Genomic DNA, 16,363 nt, shown 5'->3' with positions numbered 1-16,363 from the left:
AGCACAGGATACAGAGAGTGCTGAGGAGGAGAGAGAGCACAGGATACAGAGAGTGCTGAGGAGGAGAGAGACAGCACAGGATACAGATACACTACTATATATACACACTATATACTCCGTATACACTACTATATATACACACTATATACTCCGTATACACTACTATATATACACACTATATACTCCCTATACACAGTATATACTCCCTATACACTACTATATATACACTACTATATACTCCCTATACACTACTATATATACACTACTATATACTCCGTATACACTACTATATACTCCGTATACACTACTATATATACACTATATACTCCGTATACACTACTATATATACACTATATACTCCGTATACACTACTATATATACACTATATACTCCGTATACACTACTATATATACACTATATACTCCGTATACACTACTATATATACACTATATACTCCGTATACACTACTATATATACACTATATACTCCGTATACACTACTATATATACACTATATACTCCGTATCACTACTATATATACACTATATACTCCGTATACACTACTATATATACACTATATACTCCGTATACACTACTATATATACACTATATACTCCGTATACACTACTATATATACACTATATACTCCGTATACACTACTATATATACACTATATACTCCGTATACACTACTATATATACACTATATACTCCGTATACACTACTATATATACACTATATACTCCGTATACACTACTATATATACACTATATACTCCGTATACACTACTATATATACACTATATACTCCGTATACACTACTATATATACACTATATACTCCGTATACACTACTATATATACACTATATACTCCGTATACACTACTATATATACACTATATACTCCGTATACACTACTATATATACACTATATACTCCGTATACACTACTATATATACACACTATATACTCCGTATACACTACTATATATACACACTATATACTCCGTATACACTACTATATATACACACTATATACTCCGTATACACTACTATATATACACTATATACTCCGTATACACTACTATATATACACTATATACTCCGTATACACTACTATATATACACTATATACTCCGTATACACTACTATATATACACTATATACTCCGTATACACTACTATATATACACTATATACTCCGTATACACTACTATATATACACACTATATACTCCGTATACACTACTATATACACACTATATACTCCGTATACACTACTATATATACACACTATATACTCCGTATACACTACTATATATACACACTATATACTCCGTATACACTACTATATATACACACTATATACTCCGTATACACTCACAGTTGCCTCCGGTGTATTAGGCCGCGGCTCCGCCCCCCGGATACGATGCGATCCAATAAGAAAAGGCTCTCTTGTAGCCACGCCCACCAGCTGGCTGACACATCTCTTAGTCTCCACCTGTCGAATGAAAACTTTCCCGCCCATTCCACCAGTTCCTCCTCTCCAGTGTCAGTCTGGTTTATCAGATTACTGCGCATGCGTGTTCTATTCCTCGTACTCTGTTTAGAGCTGCGAGCCGCCATGTTCCTGAAGACCATTCTGCTCTTTGTAAGCAAGGAATCACTAGTAAGATGGCGTCTAAAGTAGGGACAAATGTGTTTTGTTTAATGAAGCTCAAGGCTTTAGTAAACCGCTGGTTTCTTCTTTCACCGGTCACTGAGACACAGAAAAAAGAGGACATTATAAGAAAAAGAGCCTGACGGGAGAGGGAGACGTCTAGAAGAGACCCCAGAGGAGGACACCCCTGAGGTAAGGAGACCGACAGGAGAGATGGCTAGGGGACACCCCTGAGGTAAGGAGACAGGAGAGAGGGCCAAGAGGAGGACACCCCTGAGGTAAGGAGACAGGAGAGAGGGCCAAGAGACAGACAGGTCAGAGACCCCAGAGGAGGACACCCCTGAGGTAAGGAGACCGACAGGAGAGATGACTAGGAGACACCCCTGAGGTAAGGAGACAGGAGAGATGGATAAGAGACACCCCTGAGGTAAGGAGACCGACAGGAGAGATGGCTAGGAGACACCCCTGAGGTAAGGAGACAGGAGAGAGGGCCAAGAGACAGACAGGTCAGAGACCCCAGAGGAGGACACCCCTGAGGTAAGGAGACCGACAGGAGAGATGACTAGGAGACACCCCTGAGGTAAGGAGACAGGAGAGATGGATAAGAGACACCCCTGAGGTAAGGAGACAGGAGAGAGGGCCAAGAGACAGACAGGTCAGAGACCCCAGAGGAGGACACCCCTGAGGTAAGGAGACCGACAGAAGAGATGACTAGGAGACACCCCTGAGGTAAGGAGACCGACAGGAGAGATGGATAAGAGACACCCCTGAGGTAAGGAGACCGACAGGAGAGATGGATAAGAGACACCCCTGAGGTAAGGAGACCGACAGGAGAGATGGATAAGAGACACCCCTGAGGTAAGGAGACCGACAGGAGAGATGGATAAGAGACACCCCTGAGGTAAGGAGACCGACAGGAGAGATGACTAGGAGACACCCCTGAGGTAAGGAGACAGGAGAGAGGGCCAAGAGACAGACAGGTCAGAGACCCCAGAGGAGGACACCCCTGAGGTAAGGAGACCGACAGGAGAGATGACTAGGAGACACCCCTGAGGTAAGGAGACAGGAGAGAGGGCCAAGAGACAGACAGGTCAGAGACCCCAGAGGAGGACACCCCTGAGGTAAGGAGACCGAGAGGAGAGATGACTAGGAGACACCCCTGAGGTAAGGAGACAGGAGAGAGGGCCAAGAGACAGACAGGTCAGAGACCCCAGAGGAGGACACCCCTGAGGTAAGGAGACCGACAGAAGAGATGACTAGGAGACACCCCTGAGGTAAGGAGACCGACAGGAGAGATGGATAAGAGACACCCCTGAGGTAAGGAGACCGACAGGAGAGATGGATAAGAGACACCCCTGAGGTAAGGAGACCGACAGGAGAGATGGATAAGAGACACCCCTGAGGTAAGGAGACCGACAGGAGAGATGACTAGGAGACACCCCTGAGGTAAGGAGACAGGAGAGATGGATAAGAGACACCCCTGAGGTAAGGAGACAGGAGAGATGGATAAGAGACACCCCTGAGGTAAGGAGACAGGAGAGATGGCCAAGAGACACCCCTGAGGTAAGGAGACAGGAGAGAGGGCCAAGAGACACCCCTGAGGTAAGGAGACAGGAGAGATGGATAAGAGACACCCCTGAGGTAAGGAGACCGACAGGAGAGATGGATAAGAGACACCCCTGAGGTAAGGAGACCGAGAGGAGAGATGGATAAGAGACACCCCTGAGGTAAGGAGACAGGAGAGATGGATAAGAGACACCCCTGAGGTAAGGAGACAGGAGAGATGGATAAGAGACACCCCTGAGGTAAGGAGACCGACAGGAGAGATGGATAAGAGACACCCCTGAGGTAAGGAGACCGAGAGGAGAGATGGATAAGAGACAGACAGGTCAGAGACCCCAGAGGAGGACACCCCTGAGGTAAGGAGACCGACAGAAGAGATGACTAGGAGACACCCCTGAGGTAAGGAGACAGGAGAGATGGATAAGAGACACCCCTGAGGTAAGGAGACAGGAGAGATGGATAAGAGACACCCCTGAGGTAAGGAGACAGGAGAGATGGCCAAGAGACACCCCTGAGGTAAGGAGACAGGAGAGAGGGCCAAGAGACACCCCTGAGGTAAGGAGACAGGAGAGATGGATAAGAGACACCCCTGAGGTAAGGAGACCGACAGGAGAGATGGATAAGAGACACCCCTGAGGTAAGGAGACCGACAGGAGAGATGGATAAGAGACAGACAGGTCAGAGACCCCAGAGGAGGACACCCCTGAGGTAAGGAGACCGAGAGGAGAGATGACTAGGAGACACCCCTGAGGTAAGGAGACAGGAGAGATGGATAAGAGACACCCCTGAGGTAAGGAGACAGGAGAGAGGGCCAAGAGACAGACAGGTCAGAGACCCCAGAGGAGGACACCCCTGAGGTAAGGAGACCGACAGAAGAGATGACTAGGAGACACCCCTGAGGTAAGGAGACAGGAGAGATGGATAAGAGACACCCCTGAGGTAAGGAGACAGGAGAGATGGATAAGAGACACCCCTGAGGTAAGGAGACAGGAGAGAGGGCCAAGAGACACCCCTGAGGTAAGGAGACAGGAGAGATGGATAAGAGACACCCCTGAGGTAAGGAGACCGACAGGAGAGATGGATAAGAGACACCCCTGAGGTAAGGAGACAGGAGAGAGGGCCAAGAGACACCCCTGAGGTAAGGAGACAGGAGAGATGGATAAGAGACACCCCTGAGGTAAGGAGACCGAGAGGAGAGAGGGCTAAGAGACACCCCTGAGGTAAGGAGACCGAGAGGAGAGATGACTAGGAGACACCCCTGAGGTAAGGAGACAGGAGAGATGGATAAGAGACACCCCTGAGGTAAGGAGACAGGAGAGATGGATAAGAGACACCCCTGAGGTAAGGAGACAGGAGAGAGGGCCAAGAGACACCCCTGAGGTAAGGAGACAGGAGAGATGGATAAGAGACATCCCTGAGGTAAGGAGACAGGAGAGAGGGCCAAGAGACACCCCTGAGGTAAGGAGACCGAGAGGAGAGATGACTAGGAGACACCCCTGAGGTAAGGAGACAGGAGAGAGGGCCAAGAGACACCCCTGAGGTAAGGAGACCGACAGGAGAGATGGATAAGAGACACCCCTGAGGTAAGGAGACAGGAGAGAGGGCCAAGAGACACCCCTGAGGTAAGGAGACCGACAGGAGAGATGGATAAGAGACACCCCTGAGGTAAGGAGACAGGAGAGGAGAGAGGGCTAAGAGACACCCCTGAGGTAAGGAGACAGGAGAGATGGATAAGAGACACCCCTGAGGTAAGGAGACCGAGAGGAGAGAGGGCTAAGAGACACCCCTGAGGTAAGGAGACCGAGAGGAGAGATGACTAGGAGACACCCCTGAGGTAAGGAGACAGGAGAGATGGATAAGAGACACCCCTGAGGTAAGGAGACAGGAGAGATGGATAAGAGACACCCCTGAGGTAAGGAGACAGGAGAGAGGGCCAAGAGACACCCCTGAGGTAAGGAGACAGGAGAGATGATTAAGAGACATCCCTGAGGTAAGGAGACAGGAGAGAGGGCCAAGAGACACCCCTGAGGTAAGGAGACCGAGAGGAGAGATGACTAGGAGACACCCCTGAGGTAAGGAGACAGGAGAGAGGGCCAAGAGACACCCCTGAGGTAAGGAGACCGACAGGAGAGATGGATAAGAGACACCCCTGAGGTAAGGAGACAGGAGAGAGGGCCAAGAGACACCCCTGAGGTAAGGAGACCGACAGGAGAGATGGATAAGAGACACCCCTGAGGTAAGGAGACAGGAGAGGAGAGAGGGCTAAGAGACACCCCTGAGGTAAGGAGACAGGAGAGGAGAGAGGGCTAAGAGACACCCCTGAGGTAAGGAGACAGGAGAAAGGGATAAGAGACACCCCTGAGGTAAGGAGACAGGAGAGATGGCCAAGAGACACCCCTGAGGTAAGGAGACAGAAGAGAGAGGGATAAGAGACACCCCTGAGGTAAGGAGACCGAGAGGAGAGATGGATAAGAGACACCCCTGAGGTAAGGAGACCGAGAGGAGAGAGGGCTAAGAGACACCCCTGAGGTAAGGAGACAGGAGAGAGGGCCAAGAGACACCCCTGAGGTAAGGAGACAGGAGAGATGGATAAGAGACACCCCTGAGGTAAGGAGACCGAGAGGAGAGAGGGCTAAGAGACACCCCTGAGGTAAGGAGACCGAGAGGAGAGAGGGCTAAGAGACACCCCTGAGGTAAGGAGACAGGAGAGAGGGCCAAGAGACAGACAGGTCAGAGACCCCAGAGGAGGACACCCCTGAGGTAAGGAGACAGGAGAGATGGATAAGAGACACCCCTGAGGTAAGGAGACAGGAGAGAGGGCCAAGAGAAACCCCTGAGGTAAGGAGACAGAAGAGAGAGGGATAAGAGACAGACAGGTCAGAGACCCCAGAGGAGGACACCCCTGAGGTAAGGAGACCGACAGGAGAGATGACTAGGAGACACCCCTGAGGTAAGGAGACAGGAGAGAGGGCCAAGAGACAGACAGGTCAGAGACCCCAGAGGAGGACACCCCTGAGGTAAGGAGACAGGAGAGAGGGCCAAGAGACACCCCTGAGGTAAGGAGACAGGAGAGAGGGATAAGAGACAGACAGGTCAGACACCCCAGAGGAGGACACCCCTGAGGTAAGGAGACAGGAGAGATGGATAAGAGACACCCCTGAGGTAAGGAGACAGGAGAGAGGGCCAAGAGACACCCCTGAGGTAAGGAGACAGGAGAGAGGGATAAGAGACAGACAGGTCAGAGACCCCAGAGGAGGACACCCCTGAGGTAAGGAGACAGGAGAGATGGATAAGAGACACCCCTGAGGTAAGGAGACAGGAGAGAGGGCCAAAAGACAGACAGGTCAGAGACCCCAGAGGAGGACACCCCTGAGGTAAGGAGACCGAGAGGAGAGAGGGCTAAGAGACACCCCTGAGGTAAGGAGACAGGAGAGAGGGATAAGAGACACCCCTGAGGTAAGGAGACAGGAGAGATGGATAAGAGACACCCCTGAGGTAAGGAGAGAGGGATAAAAGACACCCCTGAGGTAAGGAGACAGGAGAGAGGGATAAGAGACAGACAGGTCAGAGACCCCAGAGGAGGACACCCCTGAGGTAAGGAGACCGACAGGAGAGAGGGAGACGTCTAGAAGAGACCCCAGAGAAGGACACCCCTGAGGTAAGGAGACCAACAGGAGAGAGGGCTAAGAGACAGACAGGTCAGAAACCCCAGAGGAGGACACCCCTGAGGTAAGGAGACCGACAGGAGAGAGGGAGACGTCTAGAAGAGACCCCAGAGAAGGACACCCCTGAGGTAAGGAGACCAACAGGAGAGAGGGCTAAGAGACAGACAGGTCAGAAACCCCAGAGGAGGACACCCCTGAGGTAAGGAGACCGAGAGGAGAGAGGGCTAAGAGACCGACAGGACAGAGTCCCCAGAGGAGGACACCCCTGAGGTAAGGAGATAGGACAGAGTCCCCAGAGGAGGACACCCCTGAGGTAAGGAGACAGGACAGAGTCCCCAGAGGAGGACACACCTGAGGTAAGGAGACAGGAGAGAGGGATAAGAGACAGACAGGACAGAGTCCTTAGAGGAGGACATCCCTGAGGTAAAAAGACAGGAGAGAGGGCTAAGAGACAGACAGGAGAGAGATCCTAGAGGAGGACACTCCTGAGGTAAGGAGACAGACAGGAGAGAGGAACCCCAGAGGAGGACACCCCTGAGCTAAGGAGACAGAAAGAAGAGAGACCTCAGAGAAGGACACCCCTGAGGTAAGGAGACAGACAGGAGAGAGGGCTAAAAGACCGACAGAAGACCCAGAGGAGGACACCCCTGAGGTAAGGAGACAGACAAGATAAAGGGCGACAGCTAGAGGACACTCCTGAGGTAAAGAGACCCCTGAGGTAAAGAAACAGACAGGCAGGAGAAAGAAACCTGAGGTAAAGAGACAGAAAGGCAGGAGAAAGACTCCAGAGGTAAAGAGAAAGAGAGGAGAGAAAGACCCAGAGGAAGACACCCCAGAGGGAAAGAGACCAACAGGCTAAAGAACCCTGATGTAGAGAGAGACAGACTGGAGAGGAGACAGGCTTCTGAAGTTAGGAGACAGGAGAGGAGAGAGATAACTTAAGTAAAGTGGCAGACTGGAGAGGAGAGAGACCCTTAAGGTAATGAGACAGACTGCAAAGGAATTAGACTTCTGAAGTAGAAACAGACTGCAGATGAGCGAGAACCCTGAAGTTATGAGACATGCCAAGAGAGAGACACCCTTGAGGTAAAGAGTCAGACAGGAGAGGAATGAGACCCCAAAGGTAAATAGACAGTCACAGAGGAAGGCACCCCATAGGTAAAGAGACAGACTGCAGAGGAGTGAGACCTCTGAGATAAAGATAGAGGCTAATGAGGTAAAGAGACAGATTGCAAAGAAGTGAGGCTACTGAGTTAAAGAGACACTGCCATGAAGGTAGACCACGGAGGTAAGGAAACAGACATACAGGAAGACATTCCTGACGTAATGAGACAAACTGGAGAGAGGGCTAGGAGAGAGACCCAAGAGGAGGACACCCCTGAGGTAAGGAGACAGACTGCAGAGGAGAGAGGCCCTGGAGGTAAAGAGACAAGCTGACAGGAAAGAGACCCTTGAGGTAAAGACACAGACTGTAGAGGAAGACACCCCTGAGGTAAGGAGACAGAGTGGAGAGGAGAGAGACCTCAGCGTTAAAAAGACAGACTGCAGAGGAGGGAGAACCTTGAGATGAAGAGACAGACAGGAGAGAGACCCCTAAGGTAAACAGAGAGGAAAGAGACCCCAGAAGGAAAGAGACCAACAGACGAGAAACCCCTGATGTAGAGAGAGAGGCTAGAGAGGAGAGAGACCCCCAAGGTAAAGAGACAGGCACAGATTAAAGGGAACCAATCACTGGAAAAAAGCATATAGAGCTTTTGAAATGTGCTGTTAGAGCACACAGCACACTTGCCACACGTGTTTCCATAGCCTCCGTGCCTTCCCCGTGTAAGCCGCAAAGTAACTTTATAAAACTGGCGCCCTGTATGCTAATTACCTGAGGTAGTCACCTGGGCGGTGTTCGGCTAGCAGGTAGTCACGGTCCCCTGGGCGTCGGCGCCCAACGTCGGCGCGCTTACGTACTGATGCCGGACGCCGCCGCACATGCGCAGTGCAGCCGCTTCCATTCCGGTTGGACTGCGCCTGTGCAGAATAGCCTCGAACTCCGGCTAACAGGCTATTCGAGGCTATTCTGCACAGGCGCAGTACCGCCGGAATGGAAGCGGCTGCACTGCGCATGTGCGGCGGCGTCCGGCATCAGAATGTCACAGCTACTCGGCCATTTGAATCACGCCCAGTGGGGCGTGATTACAGCGGTAGAACGCCCAGGGGACCGTGACTACCTGCTAGCCGAACACCGCCCAGGTGACTACCTCAGGTAATTAGCATACAGGGCGCCAGTTTTATAAAGTTACTTTGCGGCTTACACGGGGAAGGCACGGAGGCTATGAAAACACGTGTGGCAAGTGTGCTGTGTGCTCTAACAGCACATTTCAAAAGCTCTATATGCGTTTTTCCGGTGATTGGTTCCCTTTAAGACATAGTCGAGGTGAGAAGACAGGAGAAGGGAGAGATTCTTTAGGTAAGGTGACTGGAGAGGAGAGAGATCCCTAAGGTAAAAAGGCAGACAGGAGAGGAGAGAGATCCCTAAGGTAAAAAGGCAGACAGGAGAGGAGAGAGATCCCTAAGGTAAAAAGGCAGACAGGAGAGGAGAGAGATCCCTAAGGTAAAGAGACAGAGACCCCAAAGGTAAATAGACCATCACAGAGGAAGACACCCCAGGTAAAGAGACAGACATAAAGGAAGGCATCCCTGAGGTAGGGCGGGGCGATTAACCCTTTAAGGACATGGCCCATTTTCGTTTTTACGTTTTCGGTTTTTCCTCCTTGTGCATCAAAGGTCATAGCACTTGCATTTTTCCACCTAGAAACCCACATGACCCCTTATTTTTTGCGTCACTAATTGTACTTTGCAATTACAGGCAGAATTTTTGCATAAAGTACACTGCGAAACCAGAAAAAAATTCGAAGTGTGGTGAAATTGAAAAAAAAAACGCATTTCTTTTATTTGGGGGAAATGTGTTTTTACGCCATTCACCCTGGGGTAAAACTGACTTGTTATGCATGTTCCTCAAGTCGTTACGATTAAAACGATATATAACATGTATAACTTATATTGTATCGGATGGCCTGTAAAAAATTCAAACCGTTGTTAACCAATATACGTTCCTTAAAATCGCTCCATTCCCAGGCTTATAGCGCTTTTATCCTTTGGTCTATGGGGCTGTGCGAGGTGTCATTTTTTGCGCCATGATGTGATCTTTCTATCGGTACCTTGATTGCCCATATACGTCTTTTTGATCGCTTTTTATTACATTTTTTCTGGATTTGATGCGACCAAAAATGCGCAATTTTGCACTTTGGGATTTTTTTGCGCTGACGCCGTTTACCGTACGAGATCAGGAATGTGATTAATAGTTCGGGCGATTACGCACGCGGCGATAGCAAACATGTTTATTTATTTATTTATTTGTTTACTTTTATTTAAAACCTGGGAAAAGGGGGGTGATTCAGACTTTTATTAGGGGAGGGGGCTTTTTACTATTAACAACACTCTTTTTTTTTTTTTTTTACACATATACTAGAAGCCCCCCTGGGGTTAGGGTTATTCCCCCCCCTGGGGTTAGGGTTATTCCCCCCTGGGGTTAGGGTTATTCCCCCCTGGGGTTAGGGTTATTCCCCCCTGGGGTTAGGGTTATTCCCCCTAGGGGACTTCTAGTATATACACTTGGATCTCTCATTGAGATCTCTGCAGCATAGATATGCTGCAGAGATCCATGAGATCGGCACTCGTTTGCTTTCGGCTGCTGCAGCCGGAAGTAAACGAGTGCCGAGCCGAGGACGGCGCCATCTTGGACGCGTCCCCGGCCGGCATCAGTAACGGAGATCGCTCCTCCGGGACAAGGTCCCGGAGGAGCGATCTCCCCCACTAGACACCAGGGAAACGTTGCCTCCGGTAATCAGAGGCAGCTGTCAACTTTGACAGCTGCCTCCGATTAGCTAATTAGCGGGCACGGCGATCAGACCGTGCCCGCTAATAGCGGCGGTCCCGGGCTACACGCGGCACCCGGGATCGCGGCACTTCAAAGCGGGGCCGCCGCGCGGCCCCGCTTTGAAGTGCAAGTGAGGACATAGGACGTACCGGTACGTCCTATGTCCTTAAGAGGTTAATCTTATTAAATCGATTTTTTTGGCCAAGAATATGAGAATCTATTTGCAGGGCAAGCAGCGGAGCTCAGGGCCCGAATGGTGTACAGGGTCAGGCAGTATGACAGGCGGGCGGGGTAGTCACCAGGCCGGGCCGCTGTCCGAAAATAGGTTATGATTTTTTAGATCCTGTCCTATTTTCATCCGGAAACCCGTTGCGGATGCCCCCATAGAGGTCTTTGGGAGTGCAGGAACTCTGGATGCTTACCTGATGCACATCAGGAATCCAGAATCCCGATGACAGGCAGGGGCTGAAGACCGGTGAGAGGCTGGGAGTGACCCCCCTCTACCCCTGTACCTAAGAGAGAGGGAGCACAGTGGAAGCATTCGTTTTCTCCCGGGGGCAGAAAGAAAAACAGCAGCACCCGCTTGGACCCATCAGTGCAGGGTCCTCCATCGACCAACCGCCCCCGGACCTCAGCCCCTGCTGACAGTTCATGGTGGGGGTTGTAGTTTTGCCACCTGCAGCCATCCAGGTGGCAGAACTACTACTACCATCATGAACTGTCATCAGGACATGATGGGAGTTATAGTTTTGCAACCTGCTGCCATCCAGGTTGCAGAACTACAACTCCTATCATGTCCTATTGGCAGTTCTTAATGGGTGATGTAGTTCTGCAACAGATTAGAAGATGACACAGTATAGGAGGGGGTTGGCAGTGGCACAGTAGAACTACATCTCTCATCATGGTGTGTGGTAATATGCAGAACTACATCTCCCAGCATGGTATATAGGGAACTAAATCTCCCAGCATGGTGTGTGTGGTAATATGCAGAACTACATTCCATAATGGTAGTTGTAGTTCTGCAACAGATAAGAGGATGACACATGGCATGAGGGGGAGATGGTGACACACTACACAATGGGGGGGGAAGGGGGCACGGTACACAAAGGGGCACGATGGCACAGTACAAGAGCGGGAGATGGTGGCATCGTACATGAGGGGGACATTGTGGCACTGTACACGAGGGGGATGCAGTGGCACAGTACATGAGGGAGAGATGAATACACGGCACACTAGGGTACTTGTGATGTATCTTGGCGTACTAGACCATATTGAAAACACTTCTTTTTTTCTAATCAGGGAATCCTGAAGGCATTTCCTGATGGTTTCCTGAAGGTAAAAACTGATTACTGTCAGGAAATCCTGATACTTTCCTGATGCCATCGAGGCCTCCTGATCAGGATTTCCTGACAGTAAAAACTGACACGGACGTGTGAATGGGGCCTTATACTCCATAGCTTCTGTCATTCCTTGAAACATGTGAAAGCCCCCTAAGACTAAAGAGACTGATAACAAAATAAGGGACAGATGTGACTGTATAAAAGAACCCTGTAGAGAGTATAAATATGTAACCTTTACATCACTAGACTCCAGACTGTCAGGAAACATCCGTGTCTTGTGAAGGAGACTGCAGCATCGTGAAGCATGAGACGCACCGGCCTGCTCCTATATCTCTCCTGCTCATTTCTCTTGGTCACATGAGCGAGCACAGAAACCTGAAGACGTCTCTGAGAAGACACCCCATGTGCCAAAGACTGCGTCCATTGCATGTGCCAAAAGGTAAGTGTACAAGGTTGTGGATGTATTCCACTGCATAGGTTGATTTCTATACAGAGTAGATTGTGCCGTTATGGGGAGCCGAACGCTGGAGAGGTACGAGGAAGAAATCGGGAACAACAACAACCAGAATTGGATGTAAACAAACATAGCATGACAGAAAGGAGGCGACAAGTGTAAGCATAAGGGGTCATTCACACATTCTGTGATATATGGACCCTATGGAGCATAAGGCTGTATAGTGGAATAACATTCCTCCCAGCATCCTGAATCAATAGGATGCTGGGAGAGCCGACAGAGTTAAAATCTTCCCAGGACTTTACTGACACATCTGAGGGTAAAGAAAGAATAACGGAAGGGAGAACATATCGAGAGCAGAATACAGTAAAGTATAACGTACAGGTCTGAGAAGAGAAGGCAAAGCTGAGCCACAGTCAAGAGGTCTTACCGAGGCTATGATTCAGGAGAGACTGGTCTGAAAATAGGGTGGAGGAATGTCACATAGATCAGTAGAACAGAGGAACACTAAGCCAGAAGCATAAAGTCTTAGGGTATGTGCACACTAAAGAATCCTGGCGAATCACCCACCTTGGATTCCGCAGCTCGCGGACACGTGCATCTCCGCTGTTCCCATAGGCTTCACTGTATGGTTTGCCAGATTCCGACGTCCGCCTGTAGAATGGGTTTATTCTTCGGGTGGATGGAGGAAACTGGCAAACCATACAATAAAGCCTATGGCACCAGCGGAGATGCACGTCCACCAGCGTCCGCGAGTGGGGGCAAGCTGCGGAATCCGCGGTGGGTGATCTGCCGGGATTCCGTAGTGTGCACATACCCTTACGGTCCCTGTACACTTATATATGTTGAGCAGCAGGTTTGGCTATTAGTATTAAGTGTATGAGGGTCTCCCGAGACTCCACCGACAGATGATGCTGGGTAGATAGGGGTTGGGTGGTATAGAATTTCACTGCATCTCAGAGAGGTGCAAAGCCAAGACAGGGGAAAAAGCTCATCAAAACAATAACAAAAGAGGCAATGTGACAAATGTGTAAAGAAGAAACAATAACAAGAGGCAATGTGACCATTGGGTAAAGAAGAAACAATAACAAAAGAGGCAATGCTACCATTGTGTAAAGAAGAAACAATAACAAGAGGGGCAATGTGACCATTGTGTAAAGAAGAAACAATAACAAGAGGGGCAATGTGACCATTGTGTAAAGAAGAAACAATAACAAGAGGGGCAATGTGACCATTGGGTAAAGAAGAAACAATAGCAAGAGACAATGTGAGCATTGGGTAAGGAAGAAACAATAACAAGAGGGGCAATGTGACCATTGGGTAAAGAAGGAAACAATAGCAAGAGACAATGTGACCATTGGGTAAAGAAGAAACAATAGCAAGAGACAATGTGAGCATTGGGTAAGGAAGAAACAATAACAAGAGGTAATGTGACCATTGGGTAAGGAAGAAACAATAACAAGAGGTAATGTGACCATTGGGTAAAAAAGAAACAATAACAAAAGAGGCAATGTGACCATTGGGTAAAAAAGAAACAATAACAAAAGAGGCAATGTGACCATTGAGTAAAGAAGGAAAGAATAACAAAAGAGGCAATATGACCTTTGGGTAAAGAAGAAACTTGAACAAAAGAGGCAAAGTGACCATTGGGTAAAGAAGAAACAATAACAAGAGAGGCAATGTGACCATTGGGTAAAGAAGAAACAATAATAAAAGAGGCAATGCTACCATTGTGTAAAGAAGGAAAGAAACTATAACATAAGAGACAACAATAAAGAAGTAACAATAACAAAAGAGGCAATGTGACCATTGGGTAAATAAGGAAAGAAACAATAACAAAAGAGTCAATGTGACCATTGGGGAAAGAATAACAAAAGAGGCAATGTGACCTTTGGGTAAAGAAGGAACAATAACAAGAGGCAATTTGACCATTGGGTAAAGAAGGAAAGAAACAATAACAAAAGAGGCAATGTGACCATTGGGGAAAGAAGAAACGATAATAAAAGAGGCAATGTGACCATTGGGTAAAGAAGAAACGATAATAAAAGAGGCAATGTGACCATTGGGTAAAGAAGTAACAATAACAAAAGAGGCAATGTGACCATTGGGTAAAGAAGGAACAATAACAAAAGAGGCAATGTGACCATTGGGTAAAGAAGAAACGATAATAAAAGAGGCAATGTGACCATTCGGTAAAGAAGTAACAATAACAAAAGAGGCAATGTGACCATTGGGTAAAGAAGAAACGATAATAAAAGAGGCAATGTGACCATTGGGTAAAGAAGGAAAGAATAACAAAAGAGGCAATGTGACCATTCGGTAAGGAAGGAAAGAATAACAAAAGAGGCAATGTGACCTTTGGGTAAAGAAGGAACAATAACAAGAGGCAATGTGACCATTGGGTAAAGAAGGAAAGAAACAATAACAAAAGAGTCAATGTGACCATTGGGTAAAGAAGAAACGATAATAAAAGAGGCAATGTGACCATTGGGTAAAGAAGTAACAATAATAAAAGAGGCAATGCTACCATTGTGTAAAGAAGAAACGATAATAAAAGAGGCAATGTGACCATTGGGTAAAGAAGTAACAATAACAAAAGAGGCAATGTGACCATTGGGTAAAGAAGGAACAATAACAAAAGAGGCAATGTGACCATTGGGTAAAGAAGAAACGATAATAAAAGAGGCAATGTGACCATTCGGTAAAGAAGGAAAGAAACAATAATAAAAGAGGCAATGTGACCATTGGGTAAAGAAGAAACAATAACAAGAGGCAATGTGACCATTGGGTAAAGAAGGAACAATAACAAAAGAGGCAATGTGACCATTGGGTAAAGAAGAAACAATAACAAGAGGCAATGTGACCATTGGGTAAAGAAGAAACGATAATAAAAGAGGCAATGTGACCATTGGGTAAAGAAGAAACGATAATAAAAGAGGCAATGTGACCATTGGGTAAAGAAGAAACGATAATAAAAGAGGCAATGTGACCATTGGGTAAGAGAGGAAAACTACTGAAAAACTGTAGCAGGGAAGGCTCTGATCACTGCTTGTTTGCTGAGTCTTTAATGAGTTGTGCAGCTGACTGATCACTGCTATTACTTACATAAAAAGGCCTAAACAATCAGTAAGATAATGATGCCCGCTCCCTTGATCTTTAGCCACCGCCTTCCCTTGGGTACATTAAATAGACATTGCATTGCATAGATACTAAAACTATCCACCCAATAACCTAAAGAAGGGAAGTGACACCTCTGAAAGGATCAAAGTCACCAATAAGAAGTAGCGAGAAACAATTAAAAAAAAGTAATCAGTAAGATAATGGGTAAAGACATCCTGGAAAAAGATTGAGAATAACAGAAGGGAAACGACTACTGACACTAGCAAATAACCAATGAGGAACTAAACTACAAAAGGGGGACTGAAAAGAATAAATAGGAAGCAGCTAGAGATCAGAGTGGAAGGAACCAATGGGAAAAAGTGGGCAACCAAAGAAGAAGAACAGCCAGAGAAGAGGAGGCAGCTAGCAACAGGAAGAAGGCATCCAACAATAGGTAAAAAGAAGCATTGTAGAAAGATCAACATAGGAAGGGATCAATTATGGTGAAAAGATACAAACCAGCCAGTGAATAAAAAGGAAAGACCACCAATAACAAGAGAGAAAAAGAGAATGACTAACAATAACAAGAGATTAAGAGAACCACTAACAAGACCGAAAAAGAAAGACTAACAGTAACAAGAGGAAAAGAGAACAACAAGA

General features: G+C 47.7%; 2 protein-coding genes across 6 annotated transcripts in view; one reads left to right on the top strand and one right to left on the bottom strand.

The window, feature by feature from the left end:
- RGP1 (RGP1 homolog, RAB6A GEF complex partner 1) overlaps positions 1-1,483 on the bottom strand; it is a 33,906-nt gene extending 32,423 nt beyond the window's left edge. The window contains exon 1 of the mRNA XM_069963383.1: positions 1,379-1,483. The gene's annotated coding sequence lies outside the window, so the exon portion shown is untranslated. The remainder of the gene's footprint in view (positions 1-1,378) is intronic.
- Positions 1,484-1,602: 119 nt separating this feature from the next.
- GBA2 (glucosylceramidase beta 2) overlaps positions 1,603-16,363 on the top strand; it is a 133,205-nt gene continuing 118,444 nt past the window's right edge. The window contains exons 1-2 of one of the 5 annotated variants that reach the window (XM_069963378.1): positions 1,603-1,846; positions 12,397-12,589. The gene's annotated coding sequence lies outside the window, so the exon portion shown is untranslated. Of the gene's footprint in view, positions 1,847-6,782; positions 6,812-7,057; positions 7,082-7,512; positions 7,535-8,245; positions 8,266-12,396; positions 12,590-16,363 lie in introns of those variants that run through there. The other 4 variants (XM_069963379.1, XM_069963382.1, XM_069963380.1 and 1 more) reach the window with 4 other exon arrangements.

This window comes from Dendropsophus ebraccatus, chromosome 3 (assembly GCF_027789765.1).
Source record: "Dendropsophus ebraccatus isolate aDenEbr1 chromosome 3, aDenEbr1.pat, whole genome shotgun sequence".
Taxonomy (NCBI): domain Eukaryota; kingdom Metazoa; phylum Chordata; class Amphibia; order Anura; family Hylidae; genus Dendropsophus; species Dendropsophus ebraccatus.
Note: the sequence above shows the minus strand (reverse complement) of the source record. Positions and strands in the feature narration are given on the sequence as shown.